Consider the following 27,904-nt stretch of genomic DNA (forward strand, 5'->3'; position numbering starts at 1 on the left):
TGCCTGGCCTGTAATCATGCACATGAGTCAGAACAGCATGCCTTTTTCTTCAATCCTGGATATAAGAAGGTGAGAAAACTGTGTCTGATACAGCTATGTAGAAATCAGGGAACCAGTCATTGTTCAGAGGCTTTCAGGAAACTGAAGCATGATACATGCATCCCTGAAGCATTTTCAGTAGCAGGTGTTTCATTCTCTATGTGGAGTACTTGAAAAACAATAATGAATCTGATTCCTAAGTATTCTGGTAGATTTTCTGCTGTGAAATATTCTTTTTGAAAAAAGACTATGGATGTCATTTTTATTTGTACATACTATTTATGAATTTTAAGAGCTTATTTTACCCATTCACAGATGTATTTCTTGTCTGATGTTATGTAAAAAGCACACAGGACTACCAACAAGCAGATTAGTGTTCCTAAGATATGGGTGTATGTTTACGTCGACTGTTTTTAATTGACAGACACAAGCACTTTACAAAAAGATACTAAAATAGCTGTTCAGCGGGCCAGAGTCTAGGCTTATTATGCCCGGTAGTATAAATTTGTACTGCAGATGCACTTTAACCCAGGCAGTAGGACAGGTCTGATTCCAATGTTGAATGTTTGTACACCACATTTATATGTCATATATGTACTGTTTTATGTAGAATTGACTTTAATGAAATGTATCATAGTGTGTTTTTACTTTTATAGCCACATTGGCTGAAATAAAGTTGCATTGATTGATTGATTAAAACAAATACCAGGACTATTTAAAATTTGGAGATAAGATACGGCTGATCTACAATAGTAAAAAGCTAAAGTTTTTAGTAAAGTTTTGATATACAGTTAAACGACCTTATACTAATTAAAAGCACAAACAACATAAAATGCAACAAAGATTGTTCTGCCTTGCCTTCGCAATGCATTACCCCACACATTAGCTACTGCATAAAAACATGCTAAGGGCCAAACCATTTTTTACTTAAATAAAAAAAGAAGAGACCGCTGACAACAAGTTAATTATTTTGTTTTTAAAAATAGTACAAAAACAAAATCATTGTGAATATCAGCGGCTCAAGGTTTGTTGTTCCCATGCGTTAGTGCTCCATTATTACTCTGAATGATGCAGTTCTATCCAATTGTAGTATAATGACATAATTTAAAACATTTGTACCAAGTGAAACACAAAATTAGCAAAATGATGGGAATTTGACCTGCCTTATTTAAATTTCACTCAGGCCTACTTTTCACAACTTTATCATCATCAGCCATTTAAGCTGTATCAGATACCCCCAAAAAGAATGTGATGGGGTTTTTGTAATTCCTAAATTCAGAGACAGTTCTTTTCTCGGTAACCGTTGTAGTTTTGATTTCTGATTGCATCCCAAACCACTTACTTTGAATGTTTTTCTTTCTGACAAATATAATGTTTGAGTAGAGAATTCTTTGTCCTCTTTATTGCTGGATTCACATGATTGATGGTCAATTAGCCTGTCATCTAATCATAATATTAAGAGTACTCTTGTACTGAGTCATTTAAAGGAAGCTTTCCATTCACTGACCTTGTAAGTGGATAGTGCTGATTTGAATTTAGGAGGGGAGAATATAAGGGACTCTTTTAACAATCATATTACATTATTGGCATGGCATTGATTCTAAGTTACAAAATATGGATCGATAAAAATGTATAAATTCTTATGACATTGTACTACTACAAAAAATCTTGTCTAGGGACAGCATGTTCTAGATAGATCCTCCTCATGTGCTTGTTCTTTCATCTTTTTCATTAAGATCTAATGGTATACTAATTACTTGGGTCTTTAGAGCCTTTATTTCTGGCATGGTAGACCATCGCACGGTGTGAAGAAATCTGCAAGCTCATTAATTGATCTTTTCAAAGAAGGGTAGTATCCTGCTTGTCAATTTCTACAACAAAAATGTTCCAACATCTTAAATTCCTTCCTCATTTTAAAAATAAGTATTTGTCATCCTTGCTGGTGATTGCACCATTGAATTGGGGAAATGAATCTCTACCCAGAATTTGGGTCTGATGATGTTCGATCTTGTACAATCTTCCAAATGAATTGCGAGCAAGGAGAGTGATTAGTTTTTATTTAAAATTCTTGCCATGTTCCACGTTACTATTCTGAATACATTCGATCCCTCCCTTTTATTCACATTTTGTTTAGTTAGTGATTCAGTAGCTGCCGCGTAGGCACCAATAAACACAGGAGTGGATAGTCAATTGCATGACTCTGAGCAAGATAACAGGGTAAACCTATTTTTTTTTTTTTTTCGCATTTGTAGAGCGCTCTGTTACCCGGAGGTGTCCTGGCGCTGACTGCTGGTGCAAGAATAAGTGGAGCTTAGTGGGTGAAAAGCCAGGTTTTGAGCTCTCTCCTGAATATCATCAGGTCCTGGGATTGTCTAAGCCTAAGTGGAAGTTTATTTTTATTTTTCTATTTGGATTCCCGGATTTTCTGACAAATTTGATCTATCTAGATTTTCTCTTATGTACGGTGGAAAATCCAGATTAAATAAAAGACATGGCTTGGAAAAATACTCCAAAGGAAATGGTGTAATTTGTGTTCCTATAAGAGGAGATCTGGAGAAATGATTTAGAAGGGATCTTGGTGTATGTAGATTATTAAAATGTATCACAACACAGTCACCCTTCAACCTCTTGACAGACCTAACCACACTTCCCTTCTGGCCATAATAATTTGGTTGGTTAATTGTTCCCGTCCCCCTGCATAAACAACTGTGTGATGGTCAGCCAATGTAGAGACGTAGCCATTGATTGAGGGGTTGTTTCCAATTGGTCCTCCCTTAGAGTCGGAAGATTGGTCAGAACCTTCACCAAAGCTGATGCTGCCGGCGGTAAATGGAGAGAAGAATTGTCATTTGATTTCTGACTTACGTAAACTGAGAATATGCCTTTAATTACTGTAGTAAATTATTCTCTGCCTTGATGAACCCCAGATCTGTATGACAAAAAAAGGTAAAACGTGATGGCTTTGCACATCTCAGTTTTTTTCTGAAGTTGTTAAGGTGATCAAGAAACCAGAGAATAGGAAAACCTGAAGAGGAAATAGAAAATATGAAATGTACCATATAATTGTGATAAAAGACTCTTTTTAGGTATCAGAATTAAGGTGGTAGAATTCCAATTTCCACATTTATTTAAATGTATGAATATATCATTGATGTAATATACAATAAATGGCATCTGTAGCATACATTGCAGGAGCCACACCAACTAGTAGGACGAAATGGAGGAGGTATTTACTGCAAAACATAATTACTGAAAGAAGTTATCCAGAGTGCAGTATTTTCTGGGTTGGTTAAATACCTCTTATTTCAGGATATGGCCCTGGTAGTGTGGTTTGAACTTAGAATTGAGGCAGGTGCACAGCTTCCCTTAATCGTTCCTAAGGGAATGAAATGAAAGGACGCAACTAATGACCCATTAGGAGCACGTTAACCTGGTAGTGTGGTGACACATACTGATGCAGTATTTACCAGCCCAAAGTCTACATGTTTGCTTCTTTTGACATTTTTCTTTAAAACGTATCAAAGGTACGATATTTAACCTCTGCAGTAAATACTCTACCCATCTCTAAGGAGAAAATATATTATTCATAGTCAAAATTCCTGCACATATGTATCTATGTTTGTGTGTTTGGAATTAAGCCTGACTGTATAATCAGGGTGTGGCGCAGCTGGCAGGGTAACTGACTCCAGAACACAGAGTCTCACAGTTCGATCCCTGGGGCCGGAGGCAGATCTGACCAGCACCATGTGACTCTGGGCAATAACTCGCTTAATCTTCCCGACGGCCGCCATCGCCTTGACATCTTCGGGTAATTGTTTGCGCTTTACAAATACTGGACAGTACAACTTGGCATGTACTCAATAATTCTGCCTTACATCATGTCATACAGTTATTAGATATACATTTCCTAGAAATTATGCCTGCAACCAGAGAAGTACACCCAGTGACACTTAAAGGGGGCAGCCACATACTGTGTACAGAGAACAGGTATTATTCACCCAACCCCTTCTGGGGCAGTATAAAAGGCATGCCCTGAGCACAAGATGTACAGAAGACCCAGGCAGGTGATCCAACGGAAAGACTCCATCACCCCACCCCTTACTTAGCACCATCAGTGCCATCCTTGCAGCTGTGGTCATGCTCCAGGCACTGATAACTGGAGGTAAGATGAGCATACCCGTTTACAGTCTTAATTATTTTAAGTTCACTTAAAGGTGCAAATAGATAAGAAGAAAGATATGAGCAGGACTGAGCTTCCCTACCCCCTGAAATTAGCTGTAAGTTTAAATGTCCCCAGCTGACTCTATCTACTATCATATGATTGCCTGTGTACCCTTTGTCCCTGTCGTTCCCCGTATGTTTTATTGTTTATCTCAGTTTTGGACAGCCTGTGATTGCAGGGAAATCTCCACCCACAAACTGAAAATCTGGTGCTGTCCTAGGGACCCCCCCCTTGGTGTGCTCCAAGGTGGGCTATAAGTAGAACTATTTGCAGTGATGTGGAGTATTCAGAGGGTGCCCAGCTTTACCTGAGGGTCTGCCTGAAGGTCTTGCTAGACCTTGCCAAATTCCTTAGCCCTGTGCCCTGAGACTTGTCTCCATGTGACAATGCAGTCAGTTATGGTCTCAAACATCGCAACCGGTGCAGCATTGAGGGTAATCACATTTAGACCATCTGTTGTCACAGTTTCCATTAGTTGATCACCAAAATATATTTGCCTGAAAGTTGGGAGTGTGGAGAAGCAAGTGGCTAGTTGAACCAGGTAGTGTATACGCTGTCTGTGTTGCAGTGGCAAGGCACTTTTGAAAACAAATGTTGCCCAAGTCTTGTTTCCACAGTTCCCTCTAAGTCAGTTAGTAATTCCTAACTGTTTTATCTGCCTCTGGTGGTTTGATGCTGGGATTGTGTCAGGTTTGAATCGGTAGAACTATTCAGGCATTGCTGATTATTATGCATGAAGAATTATAATTGTTCGGTGTTTCCTCAAAGAAGTTACGCCTGTGTGACTCAACGTCTAAGGAATTTCTAGGGGTACAATCTATCCTATTGTCTCATTTAGCCCAGTGGTAAAATTAAAAAATATTTTCCTGTGTTGGACAAACGTCCTCATAATGATGGTCATTATTGTCATGAAATATAGAAAAAAATCTGTACCAACACGTATAATTTGTTCCTTGACTTTGGCTCCAGCAAACATGAGATTCAAAGGCAGATGAGTTTAGAGTCTTTATCCTGCCAGTGTAGATTGCCTGCTATTAATTTGAAAAACAGATTTTGCTTGAAATGAGATGAGCTAAGAGTGTGAAATCTTTCATGTTGCATGGTAACTGAGCTCTTGCTTTACTGCAATTTGATTTTTTATAGAACATCTTACCAAAGGTTAGTAAATCAAAGTCTTAATTAAGATATCACAATGAAAACAAGTTCGGGAAGTAACGAATGGGGGAACCCAACTATAGTAAATTTGCTTTTGCTGAGTGGGCTCTCTAGATTATTCACATATCAAGGATTCCTATTTTTCTGATATTATGACTATGTGGACTGTGCATCAATGCCACAATATGTGTTCTGTCTTAAAACTGTTACAACATGGCTTCATATCATTGGCCCTTCAGTAAGTACGTTGACCCATAAAATGCACCATTGGAATTTATTTATTTATTTATTTAGAATTTTGTAGAGCGCACAGCTACCTCCGACGGAGGTGTCCCGGCGCTGAAGACATAATCTCAGGAGGGATGGCGAGGAGAGGGGTTTTTTTAGATCTGCGAGAATAACCAGGTTTTCAGTTTTTTCCTGAATTGAGGTTCGGACGTTAGGAATCTTAGCTCAGTGGGTAGTTGGTTCCATAGTTTGGAGGTGGCTACTGCCAAGGCCCTTCCCCCAGTATGAGTGAGGCGAAAGCGGGGGCAGATCATGAGGCGGAGGTGATTTGATCTCAAGTTTCTTGGAGCTTGAGAAAATCTCATTCTTTGACGTAGGTAGAGTGGGCCTCGGTCATTAAGTGCTCTGAAAGCCAGGGTCAGGGCCTTAAACTGAATACGGAGTTTTATTGGGAGCCAGTGAAGTTTGATTAGGTGGGGAGTGATAGAATGGCGGTATGGGATATTGCAGACTAACCTGGCAGCTGCATTCTGGACTTTTTGGAGTTGGTGGATGAGGTAAGTGGGGGCGCCTACGTATAGGCTGTTGGCATAGTCCAGATGAGCAGTGATGAGGGCATGAACCACCGTTTTACGGGACTCGAGTGGCAGGTAAGGAATGATTTTTTTTATCATTCGGAGTTTCCCGAAGCAAGCAGAAGTGACTTTATTTATTTGGGTTGTGCATGAGAGGGAGGTGTTGAATTGAAAACCAAGGTTGCGGGAGGTTTGAACTGGTTCTGGGGGGGGTTAAGTTCAGACGGCCACCAGAGATTGGGGGAAATAGGTGATTTTTGATTGAAGAACAGAACCTCGGTTTTGTCTGTATTGAGTTTCAGGTTGTTAGCGGACATCCAGGCTGCGATGTTGAGCATGCAGAGACGGAAGTTGTTGAAAGATTTTTCTGTGTGTTCTTTGAAGGCGAACACCAATTGGGTGTCGTCAGCGTAAAAGGTTACTTTGACGCCCCAGGTTTCAACAACTTTAGCCAGAGGTTTGAGGTACACGTTAAACAGGAGCGGGCTGAGGGCAGAGCCCTGAGGGACGCCCCAGATCAGCTGTTTTTTTGAGGAGAGAAAAGGTCCCAGCATCACTTGTTGTATTCTATCTGTGAGGAAGGATTTTATCCATTCCAGGGGGGGTCCGCTGAATTAAACTTAAATGTCATCTATAGGTTGCAGTGTTTATTGCATCACATGACACGTCATATAATTATCATCTGACATAATGTAATTTTTCTTTCCTCCAATCATTTCCATCTTTCCTTTTGAGTGTAAATGCAAAATACTCGTACAGTTATGTTATGTTATGTTATGTTAATATGTATTTATTAAGCGCTCGTACGCCCGGGGGCTTCATGGCGCTATATTACACAGTTGTGTAATACTATATGTCTAACCATAGATTTTTTGTACAGGAAGGGTAGATTTCAGTACGCAAGCAATGCAAGATATCACACTCACTGCTTGCACTATGGTGCAAGTGGGTGTGCATAGCACAAGGTAGCCAAAAGTGCCCCAGCACAGGCAGAGAGGTAAACAGCACAATAGCTATGTAGACATTGTGCTGGTCTGCTCTCTTCACTTTGATGCAACACAGCACATCAGCATTGGTTGCTTCCCTCTTTTGTGCCAAGGTTTTATGAATCTGCCCCTCTATATTTAATTAACTCTTTGTATCTGTATTTGCCCTTTTCTAAATTGTCCATCTTTCTCTGTCTATCCATTTCTGTTTTTCTGTCATTCTCTTTCTGTCTCAGTCTGTTACTATACTATCATACCTCTGCTTTCCTACATCTCTCCCCAAGTGCCATTTTGTGTTTACTTTCCTACACTTTCCTACTCTCTAAATAGCTAGAATTGTTTTATTTTACAGTATCTTTTGTATCACTGATCACCAGGGGCCATATAGCAGAAGTGCACCTGGGGTGTAACAAGTGTTTGTCCCATTGTGTGTGCTCCTGGGCCCTTTAGTATTACAGAAGGGGCCTCAGAACCGTGAGCATCTCCTTCTGTAATAACGGTTGTGCTGGCTCACATAAAGCACCAGTGCTATCATCAGAGGGTATTCTCTCATATGCGGGGAGTGCGGCCCATGCAAATGAGGGAATCCTTCTGCCTCTGTGCCCGTGTTGTCCTCCTAGCACGAACCCCCCGTGAACTCCAAAAATCCCTCAACAGATACTCTCAGTTCATGAGAACCCTAGACCTTCACATAAATGTGAAAAAGACTTTCGTAATGATGGCCGGGGTCGGGACAAAACACCAAAAAACCATCTATCTTGACACCCAAAAAATAGACTCCACAAACGAATACTGCTATCTAGGAGTGACGATAGATAACAAGCTCTCTTGGAAAGCAGCAGTAGAAGCAAGGAAACACTGCTTTAAAAGAGCATTGGCCGCACTGGTGTCGTTCTCACAAAAACTAGGAAAACGCCCACCCATGGAACTGATGACTATATATAAAGCCAAATGCCAATCTACAGCTCTATACGGAGCAGGATTATGGGGTCACACGGATGTTACTTCCCTGCAAATCGCAGAAAACAATTTTTTTAGATTCCTCTTATCAGCCCCTAAGCGAGCCTCGACCTACGCCTGCCACATAGAATTGGGCGTTCCATATATCGAAGACCTCGCGAAAATACAACCGCTACTTTTATGGCGTCGCATCTGGACTTCAGAAAAAACGACTTTACAAAAACAATATTAGCAGATGCAATGTCCCTGGACTACGCCCTAAAAATCAAATGGCTAGCCTATATCCAGAAATTCCTAATTGATCTCGGAATAGAACAATATTATCTAAACCCCGAAAAAATTGGAGAACTTTCAAAAAACAACTTAAAAACACGAGCCTTGGACCACCTGGGAAACTTAAGATTGCAATCAGAAGCAGGGAAAGGATCCGTTCAGCACGCAATAACGGTCCAAACCACCTTTTTAATTCAGCCCTATTTAACTCTTAACATTGGCAATTTCGACCGATACCTCCTGATAAGATTTAGACTGAACATATTTCATAAACTGGTAGCCTTTCCAACCCCAAACGTCTGGGACTCAAATCCACCTCTTTGTCCCTGTGACGGGGAATCAACACAAACCACTCTTCACACCGTTTTGTTCTGTAAATTTTATCAGGAACACCGCAAAGTTTGGTTACTGACTCTTTTAAAATCTTGGGGTCTTAGACAATGTCGAGCAGCCATGCTGAGTTTGCAGCTTTTGGACACTGAAGCCACGTGCTACCACGTTCTTAATTTTTTGAAATGTATATACAGACACAGAAAAAACCTCTAAATAACAGTACTGTATAAACTACCTAATCTTTTATGTATATTGCATGTTATTTGTAAATACATCGTACAGTAGATTTTTTTATTATGCACTGCTTTTATGGTTTAAGTTTATTATTATTATTATTATTATTATTATTATTAGTATCTTTTGTACCACTGATCACCAGGGGCCATATAGCAGAAGTGCACCTGGGGTGTAACAAGTGTTTGTCCCATTGTGTGTGCTCCTGGGCCCTTTAGTATTACAGAAGGGGCCTCAGAACCGTGAGCATCTCCTTCTGTAATAACGGTTGTGCTGGCTCACATAAAGCACCAGTGCTATCATCAGAGGGTATTCTCTCATATGCGGGGAGTGCGGCCCATGCAAATGAGGGAATCCTTCTGCCTCTGTGCCCGTGTTGTATTTCAGATGTGGTGCAGAGGTAGAAAAGTAGTCTGGAGGTGCACTAAAACGTGTCACACTGTCAGAGCATCACCAGATGGCACTCCTCTGAAGTGGAAAGTGGCTCCTTAGGCGCCACCCAGAAATACCCTATCAGGTGGGTACAGTCACTCACTACACCTGCCTGCAAGGGGATTTGTAATCTCCCTTAGAAGTGCAGGCAGGTAGCCGCCTGCACTGTGAAACATGGAGCAGCTTCAAAGCAGCCGCTCTGGTTTAGCGTAGCCCTCGATGCAACATGACTTGGCAGCTGCCCTGGGGCCAGACCATTCATCCTAATACAACACATTTTCCTTGTTCATGTCCGGTACACCTTTTAAAAGGTGTGCCCGTGGTAAGCAAGAAAAATTCACCCTATGTATGATACAGCCTAAACATTTTCTTGGCTTCTCCTTATTCTTAAATCATTTCACTGCAAAGAGTGACTGGGCCCCACTCTAACGTTAAAGAATCTATACTTATTTACATGTATTTTACCCTGTTTGAATTGAAAGTACAATTATACTCACATCTCTACAATGCATATCCTTTTTCAGCAGATTGCCTACTTTGTGAGCAGTGTCTGTCTATCGGCAGCAGCCATTGCTCAGGTATCTTCAAGCAATGCTCTCCTGATGTCACTCACTGCATCAAAGAACTGGAGAACAACACGCTGGGTGAGTGCCACATGCCCACTACCTGTACTGTGACTCAATCCTCAACATTCTGGCCAAAGATAATTCTTAAGAGGCTATTGCAGCTTGCAACGCCGGCAACCACTGTCATCACTGCCAGGGGAGAGGTGTGTCGCCGCGGCCAGGGTGACCGTTGCTGGATTCTGGGGATCAAGGTTCCATCGGCGGCAGATTAGCGCAGCACCATGTGACTCCGGGCACTAGCGTACTTAATCTTCCTGATGGCCCCTAGCGCCTGGAGACCCTTTCGGGTGATTGTTCGCACTTTACAAATGTGGAATATTATTATTATTATTATTAATATGTGAGCCATATCTATATGAAGGGCCTGAGTAAGCACCATGATATAATTATATTAATAATCCTTTGCTGAATTATTAAACGCTTTGCTTGTGTGCTTTTTTGAAATGTGGAGTGACAGAGCCACCGTGTGGATTGCCATAATACATGTGCCGCTCATATTCAAATATGTGATGGTGCCAATCACCCTTCCTTATTCCCTTCCATTGCATCCACATGGCAGCAACTTGTGATTCACTAATGAGTGGTTTCTGGTATAAATTCCTCAACCTTGCCAGCAGCAGTTCTCTTGCTTGCCTGCTTTCAAAGTACTCATTTGCAAACAGTTTCTGACAAAATTAATTAGAGGTTAGAATTGTATAAAAACTAATAAAGGCATGACAGTAACATCAATGACAACATTCAATTAAGTAAGCATTGTCGAGGGAGGTGCCAGATGTGACCATTCACAAATGTTCAAGAGGACATTTTCTCCCACCATAACATTGACATTTGCTAAAAGATATGCTACAAGTTACTTTGACACACCAGACCCTTGCTTTTTCAGGGGGCAGCTGTTTTTTCTGTAGTACTCACTCATGTCTGCTCTAAAACTCACACTACGCATTTCTGCCAACAGGGGGTGAAGTTATTCTAACTGCATTCAAGGACTGTCTGGATCCTTCCCACAAAGCAACCTGCGGAAGAGACTTAACATTTAAAAACTCAGTTTCCTCTTTAAGAATTAGCAGAACTTGCTGCGACTCTGACTTCTGCAATGGAGGAGATGTGCAAGGTATGTATGTTCATGGCTCTGACATCCGTTAAACAGGCAATATAAATAATACATGCAGTCTGTGACTCCGACATGAGAACCCGAGGATATTTGCAGGGTATGTACAGGTTGTGATTCCTACTAATTTGGAGGGTACGTACAGTCAGTGACACCAACATCTTTAACAGAGAGAAGGTATAGGGTACGTCTAGTTTGTGACTAACGTCTGTAACCGAGGGGATGCCTGCATTAGCTACTCACCAAGAGACAGATAGAATGTAATGCCCTGTGCATTGCCCACAAGTTAAAGTATTCATCTGGTTCTCATGTACTACAACATCTTATCACTCCACCGCCTCAAGAGCACTAAGATTTAACAATCTGTCCTTCTTTGCAGTCCCCAAAATCAAGAGATTGAGGGGAGGAGGTTGCTCATTTGCTTATCAAATTATGCAATACTCTTCCAGTACAGCTCAGTTTTAATAACACTATGTCAAGTTCTAGAAAGCATTTAAAAATGCATCTTTTTTAACTACACCTCCAGTGCCATTCTTTTGAAACATCTGTTGTTTATTCTCACGACAGCACCGGAAGCTCGATTCGGGCAGCTATGTATGCTTTATAAAAAGCTTTGAGATAACATAAAATAAAATGCGAAGGTATATTCAGCAACAGAGATGAAGTGCAGTAAACATACAGCCTGTGACTCTGACCCATGTAACAGAGGCAAGGTGCAGAGTGCATGCAGCCGGTGACTCCAACATCTGTAACAGATGGGATGTTCAGGGTACGTGCAGTCTGTGACTACAACATCTGTAACAGATGGGATGTTCAGGGTACGTGCAGTCTGTGACTACAACATCCGTAACAGATGGGATGTTCAGGGTCTGTACCGTCTATGACTCTGAAATCTTCAATAGGGGGATGTGCATTCAAACATATACATGTTTGAATGTTAGGAGCCTGTCCGTTCCTGGGAGCTGTGGAGGCAAAAGGTCATTTAACATGAAGTCTTCTTATCTACCTGTCCCAGCATAATTACTTCAACTTGGCGGCGATCTGGCTGACCGTTGAGTGCCTCCACCCACGTGTGTTGCTCTTGTTATCTGTTTGCCTCGATTTGACAACCTAGGGCTTAATTTATGAGAAAGGACGCATCGCTGCGTGAAAGCAGCGATGCGTCACTTCTCAGTGCGACATGATTGATGCGTCATATTTACAGTATGACGCATCATGTCGCAAGGAGTTACAGATACGTCAGTATTTCTGACGTATCTGTAAGCGCAAAAGTGACGCATTGCTGGAGTGTCACAAAAGTGACGCAACTCCAGCAATGCGTCCTTTCACATGGGGAAAGCCCCATGTGAAAGGGCTTGCGTCAGTCCTACGCCTGCTGTGAGGCAGGCGCAAGATTTTGACGCAACAGCGTCCTAAAAGTGACGCAGTGAAATCTCATAGATTTCACTGCGTCACTATTACGAGGCTTTTTGCGGGGGAACGCCCCCTCTGCATACATTATACCTGACGCAGGTATAATGTAGCGCAGGGTTTTACAAAGTGACGCTTCTGCTTAGATGCGTCACTTTGTAAATAGTGCGCAACAGGAGGCATGTTTTACGCCGCCGATGCGTCACAAAAAGTGACGCATCAGAAACGCAAAACTGACGCAAGGCCTCATAAATGAGGCCCCTAGTGCTTCCGCCACTTCATCTGCTTGCTGTCATTTTCTACGTGGTGACTTCCTCCTCATTTCTCCATTCATTCAGTTCTACCCTTCTGCATTTAACAACGATGGGATGTCGCATCTCAGTGTTTTATGTGGGTAATCAGTCGGCACAGTTTGTCACTGCCAGTTTACCGAGGACATTGTATGCTGCTTAAGTTTCAAGCTAAATGTGTCTTTGCCAGCAGTCGGAAGACTTTGCCAAACCGTGAGTTGGTTTTTTTTCGTTTCTGGCCGTCCCTGGTGTGTTTTTTGTATTTTTTTACCGACTTGGTTTTACTGCATTGAGTCGTGGTGGTTTCTCTCTGCACTGTTTCTTTTTCGAGGCACAGAGATTCTCTCCATCTCACGTCCTCCCCCTTTTGATGACGGTGAAGTGAGACATTATTTGAAGAAAAACTGCTGTAATTATTTCTCTTCAAGGAAGGAAAGCTGGAAGCGGCAAAGTTCTTTTTGAAGAAATACAGAGGTGACATTTTTCAGGCTTTTCAGGAAGTGGTGAAGTGTGTAACTTGAACCTATTCAAGTGTCATATTTAAGCTAATTAAGATAGTGTGGGGGCATTTAAGGAGGCGATGAAGGGTTTATTTTAGGTAATAGCCAAACTTCAGTAAAGTTATAATTGTACTAGTAGTGGGATGGCGCTTTTTAAGAGTCTTTTCATCTTAGCTTATTATTATAGTGATATTTGTGGTTTCAGTGGCTTCAACAACTAAGAAACTATTGTTTCAGTTACATTTTTTTTGTAGGTGACTTTCAGTCTCTAAATGGATCTTTTGCAGTTTGTTTTCATAATTGCCTTTCTGTCTTTTGGGAAAATGTGCGCTAGTCACAACTAATTATTGCTTTGCAGGTCTTCAAGCAATGCCTCACAGTTCTTGTTTTCTCTTAATTTTATTTAGGAAAAGCGTTTGTTTATTACACCCAACTTTTACCTTGCAGGTGGACTTTCAACATTGTATTTCTTAAATTATTTTATTTTTCATCATGCAAAGTGTACAACTTCCTCCCCCCTTTTTTAAGCGTACAGGTGATCCACCAGTTAGGTGGAAGGTTTGGTACAGAGCATTTGAAAAATATTTAGGTGCCATGGGGGGTAGCACATTTAGTGCGCAGAGAAAACGATTCAATGTAGAACATAATTTTGGGAATGAGGGGCAAGCTCTGTTAGATCATTTTCCTCCTTTGGAAGTAGTTCCAGGAGAAGAGGAACTAGATGAGTTTGAACAAGCAGTCAGTTTATTGCAGAAGCAATGTGATGTGGAAAGCAGTCTTATGGTAGCCAGACATACATTTTTCACAAGAGTACAAGACAATGACGAGAGCATTGTATCCTCATTCGTGATCAGATTGTTGTTACTTATTCTGAAAAATCCTTTGTTACAAGAAACTATTTCCATAGTTAAGAGTATGGAGCTCTCTAAAGAAGCGTCACGGGAATTAAAATCAGAAAACAATGCTGTAGGTGTTATTAGGGAGGGTAAGGATAAAATTGAGAAAGCGCACATGGATAAAGACACAAATCAATCAGAGCAAAAAGGAGTTAGGTACGTCACAACAAAAATTAAAAGAGAAGTGGGGTTTCAAAAAATGTTTGTACAAAATGTGGTTTTCCTTCTCATTTTCCAAATTCCAGGATGTGTCCAGCAAAGAATGCCTCGTGCCGCAAATGTGGCAACCAAGGTCACTTTGCAAAGATGGGTGGTTTTCGTTGCAGCGTGAGTGTGGTGTATGCTGAACAAAACAAATGTAATCCAGTGTGTGAAGTTGTTAGTTCATTAACTGATTTAGTAGTGGCTGTAAAAGATGATTCTGAGGATTGTGTTGATCCTGTTGTTGAAATTGTAGTGGATGGTAAGCCTCTTGAGTTGTTTTTCGATTCCGGTGCGTGCATGACAATGATCACTGCTGAAATATTTGAAAAGACGTGGGGGGACAGGCACCTCAATCCTCCAGACAGAAGTCTTGTTTCCTATGAAGGCAGCACAATTGAGTTATCTGTTTTTTTTTAAACATCTCTTGTATTTAAAGACGTGGGGGGACAGGCAGCTCAATCCTCCAGACAGAAGTCTTGTTTCCTATGAAGGCAGCAAAATTGAGTTATCTGTTTTTTTTTAAACATCCACATCTGTGGGGAAGTGTATGTGGCAAAGAAAGGTCTTAACATTCTTGGGTGGTACCATCACGGCTTGTTTGGCATGACACTTAGACCAGGCACTTCGGAGCAAGTTTTGGTTGTGAATGAACATCATCAAGGGGAAACTTTAATGTCTTCGTCCAAAATATTTCCTAAGGTTTTTGGTGACAGTTTGGGATGGATTAAAGGTTTTAAGCATCTTATCAAGGTCAAAGAAGGTGCTGTTCCAATCAAACACATGTTACGTAATGTGCCGTTTAGTGTCAGAGATGATCTTTCAGCTGAACTTAGGAGAATGTGTGAGTCAGGGGTCATCAAACCTATTGAATCCTCCCTCTGTTAGTCCCCCCTTGTTGTCGCGCGAAAAAAAAATGGGAGTCTCTGAGTTTGCATGGACTTACGCAGGTTGAACAGAGACATCTGGGTGGACTCACATCCCCTTTACCGTATCGATGATATTCTGTTCAAGTTTACTGGTGCAAGATTCTTTTTTTCAAAAATATATCTTGCATCAGCATATCATCAAAATGACCTAGACCCTGTCACTAAGCATTTGACTGCTTTTGTGTCTCCCAAAGGGACATTTCAGTTTAGGAGGATTCCTTTCGGTTTAGCTACGGCAGCTTCAGTTTTCTAACGTATCATGGAAAAGATGTTGGAAGGGGTCACTAACACAGTAGTTTTTCAAGACAACGTTTTGGTTGCTGGTAACTGCAAAGAATCTCACGACAAAAATCTTGTCACTGTTTTAGAGAAGTTAGAGGGTAAATGTATTGTAGGCAATAGACTTAAATATGTTTTTGGTGTAGACTCCATTGAGTATTTGGGGCATCGTATTTCTGTAGAATGAATTGTTCCTAGAGAAGGTCTTTTGAGGCCATTCCGAATGCTCATTTTCCCTCTCCCAAAGAGTTGATGTCTTCATTTTTGGAATGTGTGAATTCTATACAAAGTTTATACCCAATTTTGCTGCCAAGACTGTACACATGAGAGAATTACTTAAGGAAAAGTTCAAGTTCATCTGGGATGATGTCTGTATGGATGAGTTTTCTCAGCTCAAGAAAGAATTAGGGCCTTGCAAGATCCTTAACCTTTTGATCCCAATTATCAGTGTACTGTGTCTGTTGACGCCAGTTTATATGGTCTGGAGGGGCATGATTTCTCAAGTTAAACAGGGAAAATAATTCACTGTAGGATTTGCATCACAGGCTTTACGCCCAAGTGAAATTAATTACTCAGTTATTGAACGTGAGCTGTTGGCATGCTGTTGGGCAGTGGAGAGGTTCAAATGTTTTCAGTGGGTTAAGATGTTTAGTCTCCTGACTGATCATAAACCAGTCATTCCTACTCTTGAGGGAAACATTGTAAACAATCATACTCCTAGGATTGCCAGACTAAGTTCTACATTTTTACAATATAATTTTGAGGTTGCGCATATATCTGGGGGAAGAAACACCAGAGCTGATTTTCTCTCAGGGTTTCCTCGTCCTTTGCATAAACAAGAACTTGATGATGATGCTGATGAGGAGTGTCTTATTGCTGCTGTGGATGTTTGCTGTTTCAGTTGTATTTTGGAAGAGGAGTGGTTTCATGGGATGGAGTCTGATTCTGTACTCAAGAAAGTTAAAGAGTTAATTGTTTCAGGGTGGCCCAAAGAGAAACATCTAGATGGTCATCTTCACCCTTTTGCAGATGAACTTACTTTGGTGGGTGGAGAAATGATCATCTGGGGGAAAAATGTATCCCTCCAGAGTCTTTGAGAAGTCGCATTATTGACTACGGCCGTGAGGGCCATCTTGGTCATACCAATACAAAAAAAAGGATCCAAGCTGTCTATTGGTGGCCTTCCATGAAATGACAAATTACTGATGATGTTGAAGGTTCTGTGACATGTTGTTCCAGCGACAAAGTTATACACATTGTCTCTCCTCCTGTATAAGAGGGTATGGTTCCCAATGGTCCTTGGTTGAAGCTTGCCAGTGATTTTATGGGGCCATTTAACATTATACCAAAAAAGTATAAATGTGATTTAGTTGTGGCTGATTATTTTAGTAAATGGTGGGAGGTGCAATTCATGACTGATCCCAATTCGCAGGAAGTCATCAAGTTTCTTCAGAGTCTCTTTGTAAGAGAGGGTTTTCCCAAAGAGATTGTCTCCGACAATGGAGAACAATTTACTTCAAAAGAAATGTCAGATTTTTTGAGCCAGTCTGGTATTGCTTATAAGCGTGTGGCACTCTATCACCCACAGGCTAATGGTTTAATTGAGTGCACCAAGCGTATTCTAGTTGAATGTGTTCAATGGGCTGAAAGTTCTAGGACTGATATTAAAGAAGCTGTTCCAAGTATGCTCTGGGCACATCGTACCAATCCCAGCTCCATCACAGGTTCCAGTCCTTTCAAACTTCCCAGAGGTAGAGAAGCTTCATTTCACATGTGCCCTGCTTGGATGAAGAAATGGGGCTCCCTGCCCAAGTGTGGAGAATCTCATGATAAAGTTGGATCACTTGATCAGTGTGTTCTTCAAAAGTCTAAGAATTTTGAATCTAATGTTTCTGTGGGAGATTGGGTGAGAGTTAAATCCCCTTTAAATGTCCCTAAAGGACTTTCAAAGTGTGGTACTCCTGTTAAGGTTAATGCTGTTTCACGTTTTCTGTCTGGGTCAATGGGAAGAATTATCTAGGATCTACAAAATTCCTAAAAGAGTAGTTTAGCAACAAGACCTTGAGCCAGGAGATGTGGCAGACACTTTAGCAGTGATGGAATGGTGGAGTAGAGTGGAGTGGTAGAATTATGCTTCCGCCTAATCGCATGGATTTGTAAACTAAATGTTTTGTCCAATGTATTTTAGTTCTAATAGTTGGTATCATTTTATCTTTATTCATATCCTTTATCTTCTTATCACGTTATTTATTTATTACTAGTCTTCTTCCTTGCTGATCTGTTTCTCTTGTTTTTATCTTTTCCTCCTTTGCACTTAGTTTTGTTGTTATTGGGAAGAGAGGAGATGATGTAATAATCTCTTCTATCTCTTCAGTGGCATCTGTGATGTCATTGTCATGACAAAAGAATGTACATGTTTGAATGATAGGAGCCTGTGAGTTCCTGGGAGCTGTGGAGGCAAACGGTCATTAAACAGGAAGTCTCCTTATCTACCTGTCTCAGCGTAATGACTTCAGGCACCTTGGGTATTCCAATGGGTTATATAGTGATGTTTTCATTTTATTACTTAAGAAACTATAGTGAAACAAAAATGTGTCTACCGTACAGCTTCCTATTCTGCTGATGTGGGGCAGAGTCACACCAGGACACATTTCAAGTAACTGGCAATAGCTTGACAGTTCACTTTTAAAGCCAAGTCCACTGCTCACTGAACACTCAAAGAGGACAGACCATGAGTCCATCAGCGAAAACATATCACATATAACAAGCAAGAGTTACAGCTCAGGAATGAATCGACTACTGACTGTACCACACATTTGATAGGAACGATATGGCAATACCTCCTTCACATTCATCCAGTCGGCCAATGATTTCCACTTCCGAATAGTATGACACATATTAGTATGATCATTAATACCACTTTCTACAGATTTGTAAACAGATATTCTAGGCTGCATCTAACCTTGCAGTCTCAGCAAAACAACAGATATTTGCTTAAATAATCAAAGAATATTCTCTTTAGCACAACTTGTCACCCATGAAAAACATGTCAATCGAACTATAAAAAAAAGTCTTTGAATCGTATATATACAGGACTTTTATATCCAACACTTCTGAAACAGTATCCTCCTAAAAGAGCACATGAACCTGACAATTGAGTGTTAAGAAGCCCAATAAACATCATGTAATGTAATACAATATATATTCCTCATGTTCATTGCTTGGAGCATACACAATTAAATCAAAGTGCAAAGGTGCATCTTTACCACTCTATCATGCATTGCCTCATCAAATTAGCAAGAGCCCTTGTGAGAATCCTGTGGGAGAAGCCAACCCAGAGACATAGACGTACAGCAGGTCATGGCTGTGGAATGCTTGAATGAGGAGGTTTAAATGAGACCAAAAAAGTGTGGATGTATGTTTTATATACTTTGATGTAGCATGTAGTTTAATATAAATATTATCTTTCTGGCGTAAAATTCCCCTTAGAATTTTGCTGAGTGGAAACATGGCCTGTCTGGATCCTCTGGCATCTCCTGAAAATGATGTCTATGATTACATGACTTGATCATATTATGGGACTAGACTGTTCTTCAACAGTGCCAACAACTGGACTGTAGAAATCATAAGCCCCAGCAAAGGCATATAAGAATGACTGTCTTCTTCACTTCACTACTCTTTCAGGGGATGTCCTTCTTCCCAGCACTGATAGTGAGGTAGTGACATTCTTTAAGATCATCATGTCATGTTCCATCCTTACCTTGTGGCAGCGTGTCCTGGATGCAGACGGAGAGGGCTCAACTCCATACTCGGGCGATGTGCGCACTCCTCGTTTCCGGTTTAAGGGAGTCATCGGTCTAGCTGTACTCCGGAGGCCGCCGGCATCGTCAAAGCACTTTCGGGGGAAACCACTTAAGAACCGTGGTTTCCGCCCATTCTGTGCTTTGGAATCTGGATTCCTGAAGCCGCAAGCCAGCGTTCCTGCCTGCATTACACCAAGATGTTCGCAACGCTGCCACGCTTCTCTTCTCGAGCCCGCCTTTCCTGGAAGCGTGAGTACCCGACCGCTCCGAGACGCGCTCTCGCTAAGAACCTTCTTGGAACCACTGCATTCAGGACGCTCTGCCTTACTGCACCGGTAGTCTTGCTGGCTTACCTGGGTGCGTCTATTGTTTGTTTTGCCATTGCGCAGGAGCGCATTGTTTGTTTTGCCTATTACCTTGCTGATTTAGTTATTCACTTACATTGCCACCGCGCAGGAGGGCATAGCTTGTTTTGCCTATTGCCTTGCTGATTTTGTTATTCACTTACATTGCCACCGCGCAGGAGCGCATAGCTTGTTTTGCCTATTGCCTTGCTGATTTTGTTATTCACTAACATTGCCATCGCGCAGGAGCGCATAGCTTGTTTTGCCTATTGCCTTGCTGATTTTGTTATTCACTTACATTGCCACCGCGCAGGAGTACATAGCTTGTTTTGCCTATTGCCTTGCTGATTTTGTTATTCACTTACATTGCCACCGCGCAGGAGTGCATATCTTGTTTTGCCTATTGCCTTGCTGATTTTGTTATTCACTTACATTGCCACCGCGCAGGAGTGCATAGCTTGTTTTGCCTATTGCCTTGCTGATTTTGTTATTCACTTACATTGCCATCGCGCAGGAGCGCATAGCTTGTTTTGCCTATTGCCTTTCTGATTTTGTTATTCACTTACATTGCCACCGCGCAGGAGCGCATAGCTTGTTTTGCCTATTGCCTTGCTGATTTTGTTATTCACTTACATTGCCATCGCGCAGGAGCGCATAGCTTGTTTTGCCTATTGCCTTTCTGATTTTGTTATTCACTTACATTGCCACCGCGCAGGAGCGCTTAGCTTGTCTTGCCTATTGCCTTGCTGATTTTGTTATTCACTTACATTGCCACCGCGCAGGAGCGCATAGCTTGTTTTGCCTATTGCCTTGCTGATTTTGTTATTCACTTACATTGCCATCGCGCAGGAGCGCATAGCTTGTCTTGCCTATTGCCTTGCTGATTTTGTTATTCACTTACATTGCCATCACGCAGGAGCGCATAGCTTGTTTTACCATTTGCCTTGTTGATTTTGTTATTCACTTACATTGCCATTGCGCAGGAGCGTATAGCTTGTCTTGCCTATTGCCTTGCTGATTTTGTTATTCACTTACATTGCCACCGCGCAGGAGCGCATAGCTTGTTTTGCCTATTGCCTTGCTGATTTTGTTATTCACTTACATTGCCACCGCGCAGGAGCGCATAGCTTGTTTTGCCTATTACCTTGCTGATTTTGTTATTCACTTACATTGCCATTGCGTAGGAGGGCATATCTTGTTTTGCCTATTGCCTTGCTGATTTTGTTATTCACTTACATTGCCATCGCGCAGGAGCGCATAGCTTGTTTTGCCTATTGCCTTGCTGATTTTGTTATTCACTTACATTGCCATCGCGCAGGAGCGCATAGCTTGTCTTGCCTATTGCCTTGCTGATTTTGTTATTCACTTACATTGCCACCGCGCAGGAGCGCATAGCTTGTTTTGCCTATTGCCTTGCTGATTTTGTTATTCACTTACATTGCCACCGCGCAGGAGTGCATATCTTGTTTTGCCTATTGCCTTGCTGATTTTGTTATTCACTTACATTGCCACCGCGCAGGAGTGCATAGCTTGTTTTGCCTATTGCCTTGCTGATTTTGTTATTCACTTACATTGCCACCGCGCAGGAGCGCATAGCTTGTTTTGCCTATTGCCTTGCTGATTTTGTTATTCACTTACATTGCCATCGCGCAGGAGCGCATAGCTTGTTTTGCCTATTGCCTTGCTGATTTTGTTATTCACTTACATTGCCACCGCGCAGGAGCGCATAGCTTGTTTTGCCTATTGCCTTGCTGATTTTGTTATTCACTTACATTGCCATCGCGCAGGAGCGCATAGCTTGTTTTGCCTATTGCCTTGCTGATTTTGTTATTCACTTACATTGCCACCGCGCAGGAGCGCATAGCTTGTCTTGCCTATTGCCTTGCTGATTTTGTTATTCACTTACATTGCCACCGCGCAGGAGCGCATAGCGTGTTTTACCATTTGCCTTGCTGATTTTTCTACGGTCTCACTGGGAGCCCTTACGTTGGGTGTCGCCCATAAACCGAGGGAGACACAGCATCAAGCTCCCCGGTCCATCCAACATTCATTTTTGGCTTCCTTCCCCGTGCCCATCAGCGTCCTCAATCTATGTATAGCCAGCTTGGGAGGTAGGTGGGTACGGCGGTGGTGGTCCATGTCGTCTCTGCAGGATTGCCTTACAGGTCACAGGTAAAACTTGTGGGTCCTTGACACATCAAGATAGACTTTCAAAAAACATCAAAAATACAATCATAGTAACCTTTCACCAATCTCCTTCCTAGACTACATTTAGACTTTAAAGGTTCCAAATTAGATATTGAATTTTATCATCATTATAAATCATGCATTAAGTGAGAAGTTAAAGCCAGAATATGTTCATGACACAGACCTTTATGGATACGTTAATTTAATATGCCCAATGCAGGTTATGTGCGTTAACACCATATTGTCATTCTCAGGGGCTTTTTTCTAACATCTAAAGATACAAATCCTGTCTCCCACAGAATAGGCTCTATCTGCTGTCAATAGGACATGTGGGAAATTAAATGATAAAAGAGTCTTCATCGATTGGTAGTCCAAGTAGACTACCATGCTGTCCACAAGTACAGACACTGTCCCTGTCAGCATCAATTTGTTTTTTATTCTGCCTCAATAGGAGTTCTGCTGCCACCTTCATCCTGGTGATTGTTCTCAGGGCAATCTTCATGAAGAGGAATATGCTAGATCTAAAACCTCCTCTGATATCAGCTTCTCATCAGGTTCTGAATGTTTATGAGCAGTGTGGGCTTAAGATGCTGCCTTGAAACAAAGGCCAGAGAGTAAGTGAAAGCACAACTTGCTGCACATTCTCACACCACTTTGTCTCTTCTCCACGCAACACCGGTCTCTCTACGAACAAGTGGTATTTACATGAAGCCACCTGCTTTCTCACAAAGATGTCAATAAGAAAGAGGACATTAAACAAAATGGCACACTTACCTGTAACATTAGTACGTTTTGAAGATGAAATCAAGACTCCTACTGTGTGTCCATTGTGGTGCCTGCAATGATGTGCTGCCTGACATCTGGAGCCCACTTTCCCCTTCCTTTAAAATATCTCAGTATTTTGGGTCATGGGCTAACTGGTTCATTTAAAACGCACTCAATATATTGGCATTGACACTATTTACTTTAACCTCAACCTGGTGCATGGCTGATATGTGGATGGGGTTTTGCCCTCACGTCTCCCAGACATGGAGAATGCAAGGGTTTGGGTCTAGTGATTTAATTCAAGCACACTAAATTGTACAGCAGTTAATTGGAAAATAATTGTTATTCTGGACAAGCATAACATCAACAAATCTGTGCCACAAGTGGGGTGTTTAATGTTATTGCTATTAGGGTGGGAACATTATGCTTCTCAATTCCTGCTCTGTGTTATTATAGTGCCTGCTGTAGACGAGACTCCCAATGGATATAAATGTGAGTCTTGTTTTACTGCCCAGTCTGCAGACACCTGCACAGCAGCTGGAGAAGTTCAGTGCACTGGGGAGCACAACACCTGTGCCGGATTCATTGGAACTGCCTCCAGACCTGGTGAGCTTTACATATTTTGTATTTATGAGTTCTATATCCCACTGCACTAATCTTCTTGGTTTTTGGTTCTTTTTTTCAAAATAAAGGGCTGATTATGATGTCTGTGGGACCGATACTGACAGGATGTCAGTGTCAATCTCACTGTCATCTCTAACTGCTGTCAGATTGCTGCATTAGGATGTGGTCAGACCAACACTATTAGCCCCGGGACTAACCAATGCTTCTGACCGGCTCAAGGAGCCCATTGGGCAGTCAGTCCAATCACATTCCCCAAAATGGAGACTCTGTCTTCTCAGGCGCCGCCATGGGGATTACGGTCATCCTCTCTGCCAGCCATTTAAAGTCAGTTCTTCCAATGTGAAAAATGGCTGGTGGAAAGCTTTTTTGGGGCACCTTGGAGGGCCCCTGACCCATGTGGCCCTCAACTATGGACCCGGGGGGACACCTCTGGTGCCCCTAAACATCCCTGCATCATGTGACAGGCACAGCATGCCTCAATATAAATAGACATGTTTCTGACCACTTCCACAGTGTGGTAGGTGAGCCCACTGACCTCTTGTCAGTAAGTCTGCTTATAACAATGATGGCGGTCTAATATTCCTCTGTCCGCCATCCTAATCTACCTCTAAATGCTGTTCACACTAATTGGTTGTGATTATTTACATAACATCCAACAGAATATCTCCAGGTTGAATGGTTACACCAAATTTAAAGTAGAAATCATCCCTCATTGACCAAATATACCCTGATGATGTGGTATTTGTATGGTGCAAACCCAGACAAAAAGTCACAAAGGTGCTATACATGGTCCAAGGCAAAGTACACTAAAGCTAAGCTTCAGAGCGACCACAGTGATTGGTAAACTGAGTCTAGGACACCTGAAAGATGTGTGTCTTGTTCCATCCATTCTACACCCAGATAGCTTGTGACCGGCACTACTGAAGTGTCATCAGGCTCAATTATCAGCTGGGTCTTCTTTGTAACTGAGGCAGGGAAAGAAGCTTATAAATCAAAAATTAGAATGTATTAAGGACATCTGAAAGCAAACCAGGTGTAGTCATTATCATAATCAAATTAACCCTACCAGAGCACTATTTGCTGGTCATAACTTCTTGATAAAAAGTATGAACCATTTCCCCAAGCTACCCCAACACACAAAAGTGCATTGTTCTGAAGAGTATTTATTGTAGCTCCTGTCAACATATTACCACCCTCCTGGGGTGCTTCTATTAATGTGCCAATGGCCATAAATCAGGCCCCAAAAACTATTGTACTATTTCGCTCCTGGACACTTTGGTAAACATGTTGAACAGGATCTTAATGAAAAGTTTGCAGGAATGCTCTAAGGAATATTCTATTTTATCAACAGACAAGTTTTGCTTCAGAAAAGGCCTTGGAAATATCGGGTAATACGTCAAGCTGGACCTGTTAATACGGAAATATCCCAAATCAGAATGTTGCATCTTTGTTTTGCAGATCCAAGTAGTACATTTGATTTTGTTGACCATACCATCCTTTGGTAATTGTTGATCTCCCTTGGTGCTTCTAGGCCAAATATAGGTTTCCTTCAAGTCTTTACGTGAATGTATCCAGAAAAGTTCAGTTTGGCTCACAGGGTTAGTGCTCGCTCACTTTCACAGTGGGTCAGGGCATTCCTCGCGGCTGTGTTTAGGCCTCTTCACTGTTTTCTCTTTTTATCAATGAGGTGGATAAGTCTTTGCAGTCATTGCAAACTGATGCTCCTTATGTGGCTGGGCGTCCTATACCAGTGTTATTATATGCTGATGATGCTGTCTTGCTGTCTAGGACTCCGGTTGGTCTGCAGAAATTGTTGAGTGCCTTTGAAGAGTTTATGTCTTCTAAAAATATGGTGATCAACAAATCTGCAACTTTAGCAATGATCTGTGGGCAAAAACCCAGACAATGTAATTTTTTTTTACTGATAATATCTGATTTCTAACTTACATGCTTTTTTCTACTTGGAGGTTCTATGTACAGGTAATGACTCTTGGCCACAACAGATATTAAATGGCAAAGACAAAATGAGCAGAAACTCTAATGGGATTTATAGGTTCTCATCTAAGCTAGGGAGATGACACATTAGAGGGGTGGCTTCTGCTTCCCATGGGACTGGCCTAACACGTTGCTCCTAGTACAGCACTGTAAGTTGAGGAAATAGGTTTGGTTTTTAAATGATTATTATTCCTCCCTGTGGTCGAACATCAGGAGGTTGGTCTACAGTACTTGGAGGACATACTCTTGTCAAGGCCTTTGTTATTACAGTTTTCTATAGGGGGTAAAGAAGAAACCAGTGTTTCCAAATCTATTATCCTTGACGGCTTAAATCAGGATAGTGTATCACATATCCCTTGGCTAGCATATATTAAATCTTCTTTTAGTTTGTTCTTTTAACTTCCCATATTATCAGACCCCACTCAAGTACTGTCACTCACTAATAAAACTATCAAAGGATCATTTTTCCAGCACAGACTGGGATGGAGCATGGGCACTGAAATGATGAAATCTATGGTTGCTTTTTATACGTCACTTGATTTAGAAGAGGGTTGCAAAATATATTTATCCTGTGTCACCGACATGTAGTACCATTTTCTTTTGACTAGGCCTGGACGGTGAACTTCCCTCTGTTCGCCGGGTTTGCAGAATTTTCTGCATTCTGCGCTTTTTTGATCACACTGAGTTGTGAAAAAGTAAACTCTGAAAAGTTGACGAGCCAGTAACGTCCAACGCTAGACCACTGAAGGCAGCTGAAGATGGTCACGACTGCTCATGTTCAGAAACCATCCGCGTTGAGGAAGCTGCCACTCGAGGAGAAAATCTCCTTGAGCTGCAGAAAGAAGCGGTGTCCTCCTGAGCTGTGCATTATGCTGTTTGTGCCAGGAGCGGCACCAAGTGCTGAAAAATCAGTGTAAACGGCACAAACTAATGGAGTTTCTAGCTACTTTGGAGTTCAGAGTAACACAAATCTGCAAACTCTGACCTGCCCACTTTTGACAAGGTTTGTTGCAGTGCATCACTTGCTGGTTTCTTCCTAACATGAAGTCCTGCCCCTCTGATATAATCTTTTGCATGTGTGATAGTCAGAGTAAACAGACTGCATTGCAGTTTTTGCTGTTTTGCAATTTGTTTCTAAGCTGTAGGCATTTTTATCTAAAACCCAAAATAGTTGCCAAGAACATTGGATGTCACTATGAAGCATTAAATTCCCCTTCTGTGTGTTTTCCTGTTGCTCGTTTTATCCCGAAGGCCATACATTTAAGAAAAATTGTTATGTATTAGCAAATCGCCTGACTTGTATTAGATATGCTTAAACATTGTTTTGATGATCATGTCTGTTACTTGGACACAGTTTGATACAGTGTTTATCATATGCTTGATGCACTTTTATGGCTGTTTTTGTACTAGCTGAATAAAGTTAATAAATTGAATCAAATTGTATAGCTCACCTCTAGTAGACAGTGCTGGAGCCTAAAGGCTCAGACCCTCAGAGTGCAACTCGCAGAACACCACGGGGCATCGTTGATGAGCCGTGGAGACAGTAGTCGCGCCTGCCACAATCAGCATTATTTCATCTCATTGGGCGGCACAGGCAGCGGGTTCTGTCCAGACATCGAAAAGCAGAGAAGGACCTGGGGATCTGGGTTTGAGTCTCGGTAACGACACCAAACATCCTGTGATTCTGGGCAAATCACTTAATCTCCCCGTGCCTAACAAAAATGAAAGTGTGTCCTCATGTAACGTAACTGGTGCTATGTAAAGCGCTCTGATACCTGATTCAGTTCGGGTCTAGTTCGCGCTATAAAAAACTCTGCAAAAAAAAAAGGTCTGAGGGCCACATTGGCTGAGGAGGGCCTGGGAGCCAGTGATATGACTCAAAGCTTGCCCAGATGTCTGCAAGGCATGTTCCCTCCAGGGGAGTCAGCCATCATGGCTGGGTATAGGAGGAAGAGCCTGCTGCTGCCAGAGTTATCTGGACCCATACAAAGTAGGGCAATTTAGGTCAGTGGCCCCACTCTGTTCCACCTAATCAATATTAATTCAGAGGATTGCTGTTTATGTCATGTTTAATTGTCCTGCCTAATGGGGGAAGAGATGAGAAGATGCAGAAGTAGAAGACAAACAATGTAACACTTTCAGTCTTTGCAATTCTTACCTTTTGGGTGTGACTAAATAGTGATCATACGATATACCCGCATGGCGGACATGTGTGTGCGTCTTACAGCATTACTAATGACTGATTATTGTCTGTTTGTTTTTTCTACAGGTGAAGTTGTGAAACAGTATACTATTAGAGGATGCTCTACACAGGATTACTGTCAATTATTCCAAATGGTTGGGACACAATTTTTCACTTATGTTTACAGTGCTCACCTGCCAAGAAGCTGTGAGACCATTGGTCACACCTCTGAGGCAGTAATACCCCAGCTTGGTAGCTGTCAGTAGAAACATTTTCAAAGTTTTACAAGTGCCTGGCATGCAGAGTCTGGACTTGTGAAGTGTAACAC

General features: G+C 41.7%; 1 pseudogene across 1 annotated transcript; it reads left to right on the forward strand.

Annotated features, from left to right (window-relative positions):
* Window positions 1–3,734: 3,734 nt before the first annotated feature.
* On the forward strand, window positions 3,735–27,840 carry LOC144828287 (phospholipase A2 inhibitor gamma subunit B-like; annotated as a pseudogene). The gene is made up of 5 exons (XR_013610414.1): window positions 3,735–4,201; window positions 9,962–10,081; window positions 11,019–11,174; window positions 23,232–23,381; window positions 27,664–27,840. The product of XR_013610414.1 is annotated as a phospholipase A2 inhibitor gamma subunit B-like (transcript).
* The last annotated feature ends 64 nt before the right edge of the window (window positions 27,841–27,904 follow it).

Source organism: Lissotriton helveticus, chromosome 4_1 (genome assembly GCF_964261635.1).
Source record: "Lissotriton helveticus chromosome 4_1, aLisHel1.1, whole genome shotgun sequence".
In the NCBI taxonomy this organism is placed as follows: Eukaryota; Metazoa; Chordata; class Amphibia; order Caudata; family Salamandridae; genus Lissotriton; species Lissotriton helveticus.